This window comes from Gastrolobium bilobum, unplaced genomic scaffold (assembly GCF_033153095.1).
Source record: "Gastrolobium bilobum isolate Gb01-03AN ecotype WA unplaced genomic scaffold, APGP_CSIRO_Gbil_v1 utg20712, whole genome shotgun sequence".
Classification (NCBI taxonomy): domain Eukaryota; kingdom Viridiplantae; phylum Streptophyta; class Magnoliopsida; order Fabales; family Fabaceae; genus Gastrolobium; species Gastrolobium bilobum.
In genome coordinates, this window is record NW_026896308.1 from 22,252 (window position 1) to 36,653 (window position 14,402).

Consider the following 14,402-nt stretch of genomic DNA (forward strand, 5'->3'; position numbering starts at 1 on the left):
CTTTAGAGTCTGCCTCCATGGTCAGCCAATAATAACCAGCTCGGAGGGCCTTTCGGGCCAAAGCTTTGCCTCCCATGTGATGGTCGTTGATTCCTTCATGTATCTCGGCCAGAACATATTCTGCTTCATCCGAGTTTAAGCATTTCAGCATGGGTACGTGCAACCCCTTTCTAAACAGCTGATCCTTCACAACTGTGTATTATGTCGCATCTCGGACCAACTTTCTGGATTCCAGTCGATCTTCTGGAAATATTCCTTTCTCTAGGTATGCCACTATGGGTTGTCTCCAGTCATTTGCCGAGGTAATAACCATCACGCAACTCAGCATTGTTATGCTTTGTTGTACCACAGTTCTGTGGTTGCCTGGGTTTTTGGTACTTGCCAATTTAGACAAGATATCAGCTCGGCAATTTTCCCCTCGAGGAATATGAGTGACCTGTACTTGATCGAAGTCGGCCATTATTTCTTGAACCTTACTCAGGTACTTCATCAGTAGAGGACCTTTGGCCTGGTACTTTCCTTCTATCTGCGAAGTTACCAACTTTGAGTCACTGAAGATTTTTACCCTCCTAGCTCCGTGTTCTTTAGCCTGCATCAACCCGGCTATCAGAGCTTCGTATTCTGCTTCATTATTCAAAGTCGGGAATCCCAAATTCAAGGAGTGTTCTATTGTTACTCCTTTCGGGATTTCAAGTATGATTCCTGCCCCACTTCCTTTATCATTGGAGGATCCATCTACGTAGACCTTCCATGCATCCCCAGATTCGTTATGTTCTAGGTTCATTGGTGTTAGCTCCATTATGAAGTAGGCCAGAGCTTGTGACTTGATGGCATTCCGACTTTCGTAAGCTATGTCATACTCACTGAGCTCAATTTCCCAATTAATCATTCGTCCCGCCAGGTCTGGCTTGTGCAACACCTGTCGTATAGGCTGATTGGTCCTGACTATTATTTGATGTCCCTGAAAATATGGCCGCAATCTTCTAGCCGTGATCAGTAAAGCAAAAGCCACATTTTCTAGCTTTTGATATCTGACCTCTGCACCTTACAAAGCTCTACTGATAAAGTAAATCTTCTCCTGGCCTTTATCAGTTTCCTTGATCAGGACTGCACTTATTGCCTCTTCCCCCACAGCCAGATACAGGATCATAATGTCTCCTGGTTCTGGCTTCGAGAGCACTGGTGGAGTTGCGAGACATCTTTTGACATTGTCGAACGCGGCTTAACACTCCAGGTTCTAGCCTTCTATTGCTTCCTTCTTTAATAGTTTAAAGAATGGGAGGGCATTCTCAGCAGACGTTGGTAAGAACCGGGTTAATGCAGCTAATCAGCCGGTTAACTGCTGAACCTCCTTCTTATTTTGTGGCACCTTCATATCAAGTACCGCTTTGCTTCTATGGGTTAACATGAATCCCAAAAACTTTCCAGTTGGGACTCCGAACGCACACTTTACTGGGTTTAGATGGATTCGATATTTCCTGAGTTTTTGAAAAGTTTGTTCGAGATCCTGGACATGGTTTGTCATATCAAATGACTTGACGATCATATCGTCAATGTATACTTCCACATTTTTGCCCAGCTGATCCTCAAACACCATATTCATCATCCTTTGGTAAGTTGCCCCTGAGTTTTTAAGCCTAACCGACATCACATTATAGCAGTAGTTGGCCTTTTCAGCAATAAAGGCGATTTTTCCTTGATCTCCTGGGTACATTAGAATCTAGTTGTAACCATAATATGCATCCATGAAAGAGAGCAATTGAAATCCAGCCGAGTTGTCTACCAGCTGGTCTATGTTGGGCATAGGGTAGGAGTCTTTTGGGCAGACCTTATTCAAGTCCGTATAATCAGTACAGACTCTCCACTTCCCGTTGGGTTTTTTCACCATCACCACGTTTTCCAGCCATGTTGTATACTGTATTTCTCGAATGAACCCCGCATCCAGTAATTCCTTCACATGTTCTTCCAGGACTTGTTTCCTTTCCGGTCTCAGCTTCCTTTTCTTTTGAGAAACCGGTGTGGATCCGGGGTAATCTGCCAACTTGCGGCAGCAGAAGGCAGGGTCTATCCCTGGGATCTCTGATGATCTCCAAGCAAATACATCCGTGTTGTTTTTTAGGAACTCTTGCTTGATCCGAGGATCTATAGTCTTACCAATTCGGGTAAATTGACCAGGTTCTTTCCCCAAAGCCAGATCTTATAATTCTCCATCGGGCTCAGGTCTCAGGATTACTTCTTCTCTCATGTCTAGTTCAACCACGTTGACCGGCTTTCTTGAGTGTTGAGGAATTGTGTTCTTGCCGAGTTTATCCCCTGGGTGAATCCAGGGTGGACTCGAATGTCCGCTTCATTTTCTTTGACGGTGTCAAAGTAGCAGCCCCTGGATTCCTTCTGATCTCCACAAACAGTAATTATTTCATTCTTATTGCTCACCATTTTTATCTTCTGGTGTTTTGTAGAAACCAGCATGTCCCACTGGTGTATGGTTGGTCTTCCCAGAATTATATTATATTCTGACGGAAAGTCAACCATTATGAATCTAACTCGTTCTGATTTGAACGCTTCTTTTGTTCCTAAGGTCAACTTGATATCGATGTAGCCTTTAGGAGGTGTATGCTCTCCATTGAAAGCTATCAGTGTCGTTTTGCAAGGTTTGAGTTCCTCCTCATCCAGGTTCATCTTTTTGAAAGCGTCCCAAAGTATGATGTCGGCACTACTCCGTACATCCACGAAAATCTTCTTAACCCGGCAATTTACCAAGGTCCCAGCAATGACTAGTCCGTCTAGATGTCCCAGCAACACACCATGCATGTCTTCTTTTGTGAAATACAGAAGGGGAGGGTCCGACTTGGTCAGGTCTTCCTTGAACTTAGGACGGTCCCGAATGGAGAGTACCTCTTTCAAGTACTTTCTTCTGGAACTTACAGTGTTTTCCCCTCCCCCAGGGCCCCACTAATTACATTATAGTCAAATTCCGCTTCCGGGAACTCATCACGATTGGCATCGTTTTTCTGATTCCTTTCCTCTTTGTTTTTCTTTTCAGGAACCGGACTTTTACTTCTATTTCTGTTTCCCGACTTCCTTTTGTTGTTTTTGGAACCCTGGGTTTTGATCACGTATTGGCGTAACCTTCCATTTCGAACAAATTTCTCCACAGCATCTCAGAGATCCCAGCATTGGTCAGTAGTATGACCCGGTTCGTCATGAAATGCACAGTATTTGGACTTGTCCAAACCTTCTCTGTCGAATATGGGCTGGAGTCTTTCTACCTTCTTCATTTCCGCCATTGCCACTTCCCTCCAGATTTGAGAGCGAGGCGCATTCAGCGGTGTATACTTCTCATATCTTCCAACTCGATACCTGTCATCCGGGATTCGGGCCCGAGAGTCCTTTTTCTTATTATCAGCTCGTTCCTTTCCTTTCGGGGTCGAGCTTCTCCTTCTTGAGCTAATTCTTTTGCCCTCGTCAGATTGCGCATTGGCGATCTCCATTTGCTCGAGTTCGAGGTATTTTTTCGATCGAGTTTTGAATTCTTCCAACGTTTTCACCGAATCCTTGTAGACCGACTTGGCTAGCCTGGATGTACCATCCAAACCAGCCACAATGAGATGTATGTGGACATTCTCTTACAAACCCGGCACCAGCAATGCTGCGTCCTTGAACTGATTGAGGTATCTCTGGAGGGTTTCTCCGGGTTGTTGATGTATCTTTCCAAGTAAGAACTCGGGCTTCGGGTGTTTCTTACTTGTTGCAAAATTTAAGAGGAACTTTTCCCCAAATTCCTCAAAAGACCCAATGGAGTTGGCAGGTAAGGTAGAGAACCATGCCTGCGCAGCCCCAGTCAGGGTTATGGCGAATATCCAAGATATAAGAGGCTCGTCTATTCCTCGGATGTACATGTCCGTGTCGAAAGCATCAATATGGACCTGTGGGTCTTGACTTCCATCATATTTCAGCAGTTGTGCTGAATCAAAGTCTTCTGGGAAGGGTGCATTCAAAATCTCCCCAGTGAAGGGGCTTTTGTTATACTGCCCCTTGCTGTATTTTCTTTTGTAGGCACCGGATTCCACCCGCCCGCTAACTATCTGTTCATCACGGCGAGGACAAGTTTCGTCTTGATGTCTCTACCCATTTTCCTCTGTTGAAGCATTTTGGATCATGGGCTGCAGAAGAGCGTTTTGTCCCTCCATAACCTGGTTTTCCCGGTTCGGATTTGTCGTGTTCGCCAGATTAGGCCTTTCACGGTTTTCCACCTCTATAACCCGATTCTGATGAACCGAGTTGCGATTTCCTTCCCGGCCATTGGCATCCTGACCTTCGTTTCTTCCAGTTAACCCCATTAAGCGTTGTTCCAGGTCTCGCATTCCTCTGATACTTTCCTCTCGTATTGTTTGGAAATCTTGTTGTCGCTGGAGGTCATTGCGAATTTCCAACTCTTCCATTCGCTGCATAATCGAAGCGAATGCATTCTGAGCCAGCCGAGTATCTGGATTGGCTGACTGGGAATACACGCAGCAAGATCTCTGGGGTGCTGGGGAGGGTTAGTCTTTACTGGAGCCATGATTGGATCAGGACCCCTATCACGACGTGCTGGAGTGGAAGCGGTGTCTGAGACATCTTCGTTGACATTGACGTGATCATAATCCGCATCGGTTCCTAGCTGGTGTTGAGGCTGATTTACCTCTTCCATAACTGGATCCAGCGGTTGGTTCTGGTTTTGGGGTGGCTGCTGGCTACTGCTCCTTGTTTGGATTGCCTTCCTTTGTCAGTTTAGTGGGAACTTCAAATTCAGAGAAGAATTCCCCACAGACGGCGCCAATGTTTTGTCATTTGGACATAGATGTCCAGCCCGATAGGATGGTATGTTTCTCTTGGATCTAGTGCCCTCTCCAAGGTATCTATAGAGGAGATACCTTTAAATCAAGCAGATCACTGTGCATAGAATACTATAACGGCGTTAGCCAATGGGATGTGTGTGTGTGCGCATAGTGACAACATAACAGTAAGAGAGAGAGAGAGAGAGAGAGAGAGAGTACCGTACCTTTAGGGTTTACCTTGTATTTATAGGGGTTACCTGTGGGTAGCGTGGACGGGCCTTTGGTGCCTCTGGTAAAGGCCCAGGCCTGCTTGCTATGCTGTCGTATTAGGATTAGCATCCTTGATGGATATCTATCCATGATTATTACTGATTCAGATCTTGGATTGCCCCTTGTTGGGCCTATCAATTAATGGACCCCTTATATGGGTCCATAACACAATGCAATGATTTAATGATAGGTTTTGATGATAACAAAGCCATATAAATAACACATGAAATGTATCAAAAAATAATAATAATAAAACATGAAAAAATGTTAGCAATATGAAACAAAGGTACAAGTTACTGCAATATATTCTAAATGATAATAAAACTTTAGACAACAAGCAAAAGGCTTAAATGTTAAAGTCAACCATCACGTCAGAGATTCACGAATCATCAACCAAGGCACAAAGCTACAAAGTATTAAAGACAGAAAATATCAAAGCCAAGATGAACACTTACATAATTATATTACATAGTGTTGAATGTGAAAATTCAGAAAATCAATAGCTAATGAATACTAATGTAACACTACCTTCTATGACACCCTTCTCGTGGTTTATGTCAAGGAATCACCTAAACTTACTAGATATCCCTTGGAAAACTATGATGTTCCTTTTGTTCAGCACACATTTTAATAAAGAGATGCATTGTTGGCATGGCTTAATCTCAAGACTCATCAAACTTTGATGAAAAATCTCACTTATCGCAGGAGAATTGAAGCACAATTTCATATTCCCAATGACAAAATCCAACCATTTTTCCATATTTCTGCTTTTAAAAAATGTTTTTGGCTATCCTCAAGATCAATATGTACCCCTGCCACTGTTGTAGAACACTCGTCCAATATGAACAATCTAATGCAACTAGTAGCAGCATCAGCACCATCCTTTGCAATGCATTGCTTTATTTTTGAAATTTTTGTAAATCTGGAATTTGGTCTGTATCTCGCAAAGGGTAAAGTATATTTCTTTGTGGGTGCTCAAGGGAGCCGAGGTATGGACCAAAGCTCTGAGAGAGTCACCGTATGTGCTATCTCAGGCAAGGCTGAGAAAGGGAGAATGTGAATGGGCCCAGTGACTCTAGATTTTGGCGTAGTAACAACTTATAAATATGGTGATGTTAAAATGCCTCCTTAAGGGAAGAAGAGGGGTTTATATATGTGAGAATTGTAAACCCTCATGCCACGAGAGAGAAAATAAGCCTTACCATTTTGTCCACTCACTGCTGTTAATGAGAAATTACTCTACTGTTATGTACCACGAGCTGTGCAGTAGAGTGAGAGATCCTTTAAATTGAGGTCTATGTGTTCACTATGGGAGACAAAGTTGTGACCCCTTAATGGGCCCTTGTAGGCCAGCCAATATAGATTGGGTTATGAAAGCCAGCACCGAACAATTTTTATTTTGTTTAGGTAGTATCATATGCTAAGGCTGCTTCTGATCCTAGCAAGTGTAAAATGTAAGCAGGCTCCATTTGATTGCAGTGATGGACTAAGAATTTTGGGTAGTGAGGGTATGTGATACGAACATGGGACATATAAAGCCAGAGATGGGAGGTGGTGACAAGATGGGAAACGATGAACACAGAGAGGAGATGAATGAGACAGAACAGAGAGAGAAAGAGACCGATATTGGAACAGAGAGTCAACGCAAGGGAGCTAGGATCAGGGTGAGATCCAAGTGGACCAAAGATTATTTGATGAAGCTAGTAGGCCAAAAGGGATGAGGCCCAATAGCCTATTCTGAGAGAAGAATAGAATAGATAAGGAGAGGAAAGTCATTACTTGTATTCGTGGGCTAGTAGAGGAGCCCAATTGAAATATGGTTGTTTCTTTATAATGGTAGTAGCATTACAATAGAGGGTATCTGATCAATTGTAGTTGAATTCTCATTTTCTTCCCTAAAAACTTTTCTGGAGTTGCCGGCAACCTCGAATTGTCGTAGGATTTCAATAATATACAGTTATTCCTCACTTGATTGTTGTTGAATGTATCATTTTTGGTGCTTTCATTGAGAGACAACTTATGATTTCCACGATGGCAGAAGGAACTCGTAGTGCAGTGAAACAAAATGTGCTGGACGAATGCTTGAGCCGACTAGCAAACCACGAAGATCAGTTCTCTTCAATTGGCAAGCTGTTGCAAGAAATGAACATGAAGTTAACTTTACTGGAGGGAAAACTGGATCAAGGACAGAGAAACAAAGCGAAGGTAGAAGGAACCTCGCACGAAGGACTGGTTTTTTTGGCAATAATGCTTTTAAGTCAGTTAAGCTTACCATTCCCCGATTTTCTGGCGGTAACCCCGAACCTTGGATCCATAAAATCCAACAGTTCTATGGGTTTCATAACCTAACCGATGCTGAAAAATTCACTTTAACCTCCTTCCACATGGATGGCAGCGCAGAGGAGTAGTACCACTGGATGGATCGTAATGGGCGATTGCGGACATGGGAGCAATTCGTCGGTGCCTTACGTGCCATATTTGGACACTCAAGGTATAGAGACCTGCATGGAGAACTTGGCCGATTGACACAAGTAGCTACAGTAGCAGATTACCTTACTCAGTTTGAGAAGCTCGCTAATCAGGTTATGGGAATTGACGATGTGAGCCTCCAAAGTTATTTTGAATCCGGTTTGAAACCCGAGATTCGTAAGGAGGTCCGAATGCACTTACCTGAAAGTTTAGAGCAAGCCATTGATTTAGCTAAGATTGTTGAAGAAAAAATCAATGATAAAGGTACAGGATGAACTTACTACAACCGTACCTATATTGGTTCAAATAACCCGTCTCAACCAGGGTTATTACCCACACCTACTGCCCAACCAAAACCTGCATTTAATGGCTCAGGAACCAGTAAAACCAACATACCAGTTAAGAAGTTGACTACAACAGAGATGATGGAGAGAAGAGAGAAGGGCTTGTGCTACTATTATGATGAGAAATTCAATAAAACTCATGTATGCAAATCCAGAATGTTTATTATGCTTGTGCAGGAGGAGGATAATGAGGCACCTGACAAGAATGGAGGAAACGAATTACTCATTGATATAGAAAATGAGAATATGGAGGATGAAATGCAACCAATGCCTGAAATTAGTTTACATGCAATGGCTAGACAGCATTCCACCAGTACCTTGCGACTTCAAGGGAAGATTAGCAACACTTCGGTTCAGATTCTGGTTGATGGCGGATCCACCCACAATTTCATCCAAGTTCACTTGGTGAAGTTTCTATGACTAGTCAGCACCCCTACACAGAAATTCCAAGTATTAGTGGGCAATGGGGAAGTCATGGATTGCTTGGGAGTATGCTCACAGATTAATATGGAAATACAAGGACATCACTTCAACCCAGACCTGTATGTCCTACCCCTTCAAGGAGCTGAGGTTGTTTTGGGGGTCCAATAGCTATCCGAATAGGGAGATATTACCATTAACTATCGAGAGCTGGTCATGAGATTTGACAAGGAAGGTCAGCAGGTGGAAATAAAGGGAGCCCATAATCTCACTATGGAAGCCATTCAACTGCATCAACTTCGCAAGTTGCAATCCTCCAACTCCGTAGCCTGCTTGTACCAACTGCACGCCATAGCACACGACCATAAATGCCAGACAGCAAAGGCAGCCAAGCATGACAGCCGAGTATAACAAGTCTTGCAGGACTTTGAAGAGATTTTTGTCAAGCCCACAGCATTGCCTCCTTGTCGTCAAGAGGATCATCAAATCCACCTGGAACCTGGAACCAAAGCAATCAGTGTTAGGCCATATCGATACCCGCATTTTCAGAAAACAGAGATAGAAAAAATGGTGAAGGAGATGTTGTCCTCAGGAGTGATTCTCCCCAGTTTAAGTCCCTTTTCCTCCCCAGCACTCTTGGTCAAAAAGAAAGATGGTACCTGGAGGTTTTGCGTGGACTATCGAGCCCTCAATCAGGTAACAGTAGCCCACAGTTTCCCTATTCCCACTGTTGAAGAGATGTTGGATGAGCTAGCAGGAGCTACTGTATTCTAAAAGATAGACCTCCGATCAGGTTACCACCAGATACGCATGGCAGAACAAGACATTTACAAAACTGCCTCTCGCACACACGAAGGCCACTACGAGTTTGTGGTCATGCCCTTTGGGCTCACTAACTCCCCGGCTACTTTTCAGGGAATAATGAACTCAATGTTGATGGTATTTTTGCGGAAATTTGTAATAGTTTTTTTTTACGATATTCTGGTCTATAGCAGGACCTTGGAGGATCACTTGGCTCACCTGCGGACAGTTTTAGATTGCTTGCATAATAATCAGTTTTATGTGAAAATGGAGAAATGCGCCTTTGCACAAACTGAAGAGGAGTATCTCGGCCATGTTATGGATGGATCAGGAGTCCGACCCGATGAAGGCAAAATAAGAGTTATCAAGGAATGGAAGGAACCAATTACAGTGAAGCAGCTGCGTGGATTCCTTGGACTAGCAGGCTACTACCGCAAGTTTGTGCGGGGATTTTCACAAATCGCAGCTCCCTTAACTACTCTCCTGCAGAAGGATGCATTTACATGGAACCCCACGGCTGCACACGCTATGTCTAGGCTGAAGGAGATTTTGTCTAACCCACCTGTAAGAACCTGCAACGTTAATTAAGAAAATTAATTATATAAATATGAGAATTAGGAAATAATTCCATAAATGACCCTAATAATTACGAGAAGGCTTAAATAAATATAGAAAGTGATTAAGAATGCTGAAAGTCGCTTTTCGGATGAAAAGTGCAGATACTGGTTCTGCTACTCGGTATAAATGCGTACCAAAAAAGTATCCCGAAAAATTATAATAAGTGCATGAATATTCCTAGAATAATATATAAGACTTGTAAAACAAGTTTCAAGTTAAAATAATGAGAAATGATGCCAGAACTGATACTGGTTATGGAAAAGCGCGTACCGAAAAGGTGCTGCAAAAAATATAAGAAAAATATGATAAATCTTGCAAAATTGAGTAGGTTCAGAATCTAAGTTTGGGATTAAAATGCTAAGCGTAGCTATTTATGATAATATTGTGTGTTTAATTGTTAAGTGACTATATATACATTAGTTTGGCACGAAACCCTAAGCCACACACTCTTCATATGTGACTCTTGAGGGGATGGTCAGCTGGTGCTTGGTTCTATTGTCTCCCTTCACCATTTTCTTGACCAAGTTGTCACCTTTGCTTGAGTTCTTCACCTTTGAGCTTGTATACACTTGAGAGCTATCATTGTGAGGGGGTGAAGGTGCATATTCTGAGTTCTTGCCACTGTGTGAAGTCAGTTTTGAGAGCTGAGTTTGAGAGTTGGGTTGTGGGAACCTTGGTGATGGCATTTTGAGCTTCAAAGTATCACCTTTGTGAAGAAAGAACTCATATTGTGTGCCATTTTCGTGCACCTTCTTGGTCTGCATCTTTGGGAGCTTCAAGTGAGCTCCAAAAGCCTTCTTTTTCTGAGTTTGAAGCCTTGGGTAAGTGTTGAACCTTTGATCATGAGTTTAGTTGATTAAAGATGGTGTCTTGACATGTTTGATGAGTTAAAAAAGTAACCAACTGATATATGAACCTAGAACAGAGTAAAAATGCATGTTTTAACGTTTTAATGGGTGAAAAACCCAACCTTTGGAAGAATATCTCGCGAAATGCAGAAACTGCATTCTGTCGCGAAATATCCGGGTATGATATCCGGATATGTATATCTGGATATGATATCTTGATATTGATATCCGGATATGGGCTTTGAGATATCCGGATATGCATATCCGGATATGATATCTGGATATCGATATCCGGATATGGCCCCGACATATATCCAAATATTCTGGGATTTCGAAGAACAGTAGTTGCATTGTTCATACATAAGGTTATTGGGGGTTTATGGACCCTAGTTTGAGGAAGTTGAACTTCTGTAACAATTAATCTAAGTCAGAATCTAAGTGATTAAGGGCTTGTGGCTTTGTGAGAAGCCTTAAGACGTAAAACCTAAAAGAGAAGCGTTGTCTCTATGTTGTATGCTTGTAGAGTATGGATATTGATATATTGTTGATCCGAAACAGATTGTGAATCTGCTGTGTTTTGGGCTTTGAGCTTGTGTGGACTCTGAGATTGGATAGCTAGCTTACAAGGTAAGCTTTTGTGTCCTTGGTTTAGCGATTGTTTGGTTCCACCATACCCCATGGGGGAATGGTTTATATGCATGCTGTGTTTTCATGCTTTGATGATTGGAATGCTGTTGAAATGTTAAGTGTAAGGGTCTTATAATATGCATGTGTTGTTCCACTTTGACGGTAAACCTTAGTATGTAACGTCATACAAGATGGTGAGACTGGGGTGGATGCAAGTAGCGCCTTGCACTATGTGTGGGTAATAGACATATTCCTGCATTTTCTCTGACCAGTAGATTATATTGACACACATGACATGGTTATCTGTGCATTACACCGACTTTGGAACTTATATATATTGTGTGAACTGCTTTAGAACTTATATTGCACATGTAAGTGAGCTTGGGGTGGAAGATCTTTGAGGACCCCTTGTCTTACTTATATTTCTTTTTAGAGATCTCACCCCACGTTTGGGGCACCGTTTCAGGTTCAGGTAATGCGAGTGTTGAGACCTCTAGCGGCAGGTGGCCGGAGCTTAGCTGATATTGCTGTTTATATGCTGATTATGATTGGATGCTGGATATGCCTGTTGCTATTATGTTATTAGCTTCTTGATTATGTTGTTGCTGTTGAGACTTATGTTGGGCTTTGTTGCCTTATTTGGGTGAGCATGGGATTTGTCCATGCCACTTGGTCGTTAGTACTTTTAGTTGGAGTTGTATAAACTATCAGGATTTGTTCGGTCTACGTATTGTAGTTCCGTGACTAGAGACATATTTATGCTGTTTAATTAATGAGGTATTTCAGTTAGATGTCTTTTGCAATTTACATACAGGCGATGTTTTATGAAAATGATTAAGTAATCAACTTGGCTAAGTATAAGGACGTCATAACTGAAAAGAAAAAAGATATTTTGCATTTTTAAATTAAGCGTGGCTTAATACGATGACATGTTAACAAATCGGGTTAACACGGGGTGTTACATTTTATGGTATCAGAGCACTTTCTAGGGAAAAGCCTGTATATATTGCAATAACTAGGATGCTTGGTTGTGTCTGTCTTGTGTGTTGCTCCATTGAGTTTTATTATGATGATGCACATGTGATCACATTGCGTGGGCCTGATCAACTCATAAAGTGTGTAACTTGTGCAGAGTCATGGTAATACCCAGGAGAACTCACGAGACTATTGAGGGTCAACCCGACCTAATCCTGACTGCATTGGCTGAGATACAGGAGGCCAATAGATTGGCCAACGTGGCAATGATGGACGCCGCTCGTGAAGCGAACCGGAAGGCCACGAAGGATGCTCTTGAGGCGAACCGGCTGGCGAACACGACCATGATGAGGGTCATGTTGGAGGAGATGAGGGCGGGTCCTGCTGTTGGTCAGCTCCCTCTGCCACCACCTCCACCGCCACCACCGCCGCCTCAACCTAGTCTTCAGGGCGAGAGCCAGAGCCCTGTTGGGGGCACTGGTCGACTCACTGGGGTGATGGAACCCTATGTGGAGCCTGCTGAAGACCGTGATGTGATTGATCGCCGGCTTAATGCTTTTTGCAAGCATAAGTCACCTTCCTTTAATGGGTCTTATGATCCTATTGCTGCGGCGAGATGGCTTCAGGCGCTTGATAAGATCTTTCGGGTCATGCAGTGTACTGATCCGCAGAAGCTGATGTTCGCCACGTACATGCTGGAGGGCGATGCCCACGAGTGGTGGATGAACACCTCTCACGCTTTCGAGATGCAGGGTCATGTTATGACATGGCCATTCTTTGAGGATTGCTTTCTGGGTCAGAACTTCCTGTATGATGCGCAGGAGAGGAAGCAGGGGGAGTTCGACAGGTTGGTGCAGGGCTCGTTGTCTGTTGACGAGTACATGGCCAAGTTCAATGAGCTAGTGAAGTTTGCACACTTTTGGATGGCTATGCCTACTCCGACCTTTTTGGCTGCTAAGTTCCGTAGGGGACTTAGCGAGGAGATAGTTGTACCTCTTGCTGGAGCGGCTTCTAGAGACTTCGGGACACTGGTGCAGCAGTGTCAAGACATCGAGGATGTCTGTTTGACGAGTAAGGCCAATAGGGCCAAGATTGCTGATGTGAAAGGAATTGGCAGTTCCACTTCCTGGAGAGATGGGAAGTTTGCTGGAAAAGGGAAAAGAGAGCAGTTAGCTGCTAGGCGGGCACCTAGTCAATTCAAGAGGACTTCTTCACAGCAGGGAGGTTTTTCTATACCTCATTCCACTCCTAGATGTTCGGGGTGCAGAAAGGAGCATGCAGGATGTTGTGCTACCAGTCAGTTGATCTGTTTTCGCTGTGGCCAGGAGGGCCACTACTGTCGAGACTGTCCGTCGTCGACGGCGAGAATGGAAGCGATTCAGGCAGTTCCGTTACAGATGATTCCTATGGCACCTACAGCGGCACCTGTTGTGCCGCCTACCACGGGGAGAGTTTATACTTTAGATCGGCAGCAGTCGGACCGAGCTCCGAACCTTGTCAGAGGTACTGTTTCCATTGGGGATCGTTGTTGATGTTTTGTTTGATTCCGGGGATACGCATTCGTTGTTGTAACCCCGATTATTGTGGACGTGAGTTGCCCATGTTTGTGCATTCTCCACCATTGCGGGTGATTACCGCCACCAGAGAAAAGTGTGATACTACCACTGTACATCGAGATGTCGTGCTTTAGTGGGGTGGTCGTGAGTTCTCGGTAGATCGAATGGGATTACCAATGACTAAGTTTGGAAATCATCCTTGGCGTGGATGGATTATCCAATAGTTGTGTGATGATTGATAGATTGTTGTGCCTAGCGGGTGATGATGTCTCTGTGTGGTTCCACAGTCAGTTCCTCGCCTTTTATCTCATTGCTGCGGGCTAGGAGAGCCTTGTGAGCAGGAACATTAGTTATGTCATGTTGGGAGGTTTGGCGAGTGGGACACAGGAGGATCTCACTAGCATTCCTGTGGTGAAGGAATTCCTTGAGGTGCTTCCTGAGGAGATTATTGAGTGTCAGCCACAGTGGGAGATAGCGTTCTTCATTGAATTATTGCCATGTGTGAGGTCTATTGCATTAGCTCCATACCGGATGTTCCGCCAGAATTGGCTGAGTTGAAGAAATTTTGTTGGGAGTCTTTCGGCGAAAGACTTCATTCGACCGAGCGTGTCTCCATGGGAGCACTGGTCATTTTGTCGTAAGGCAAGATGCCTTACG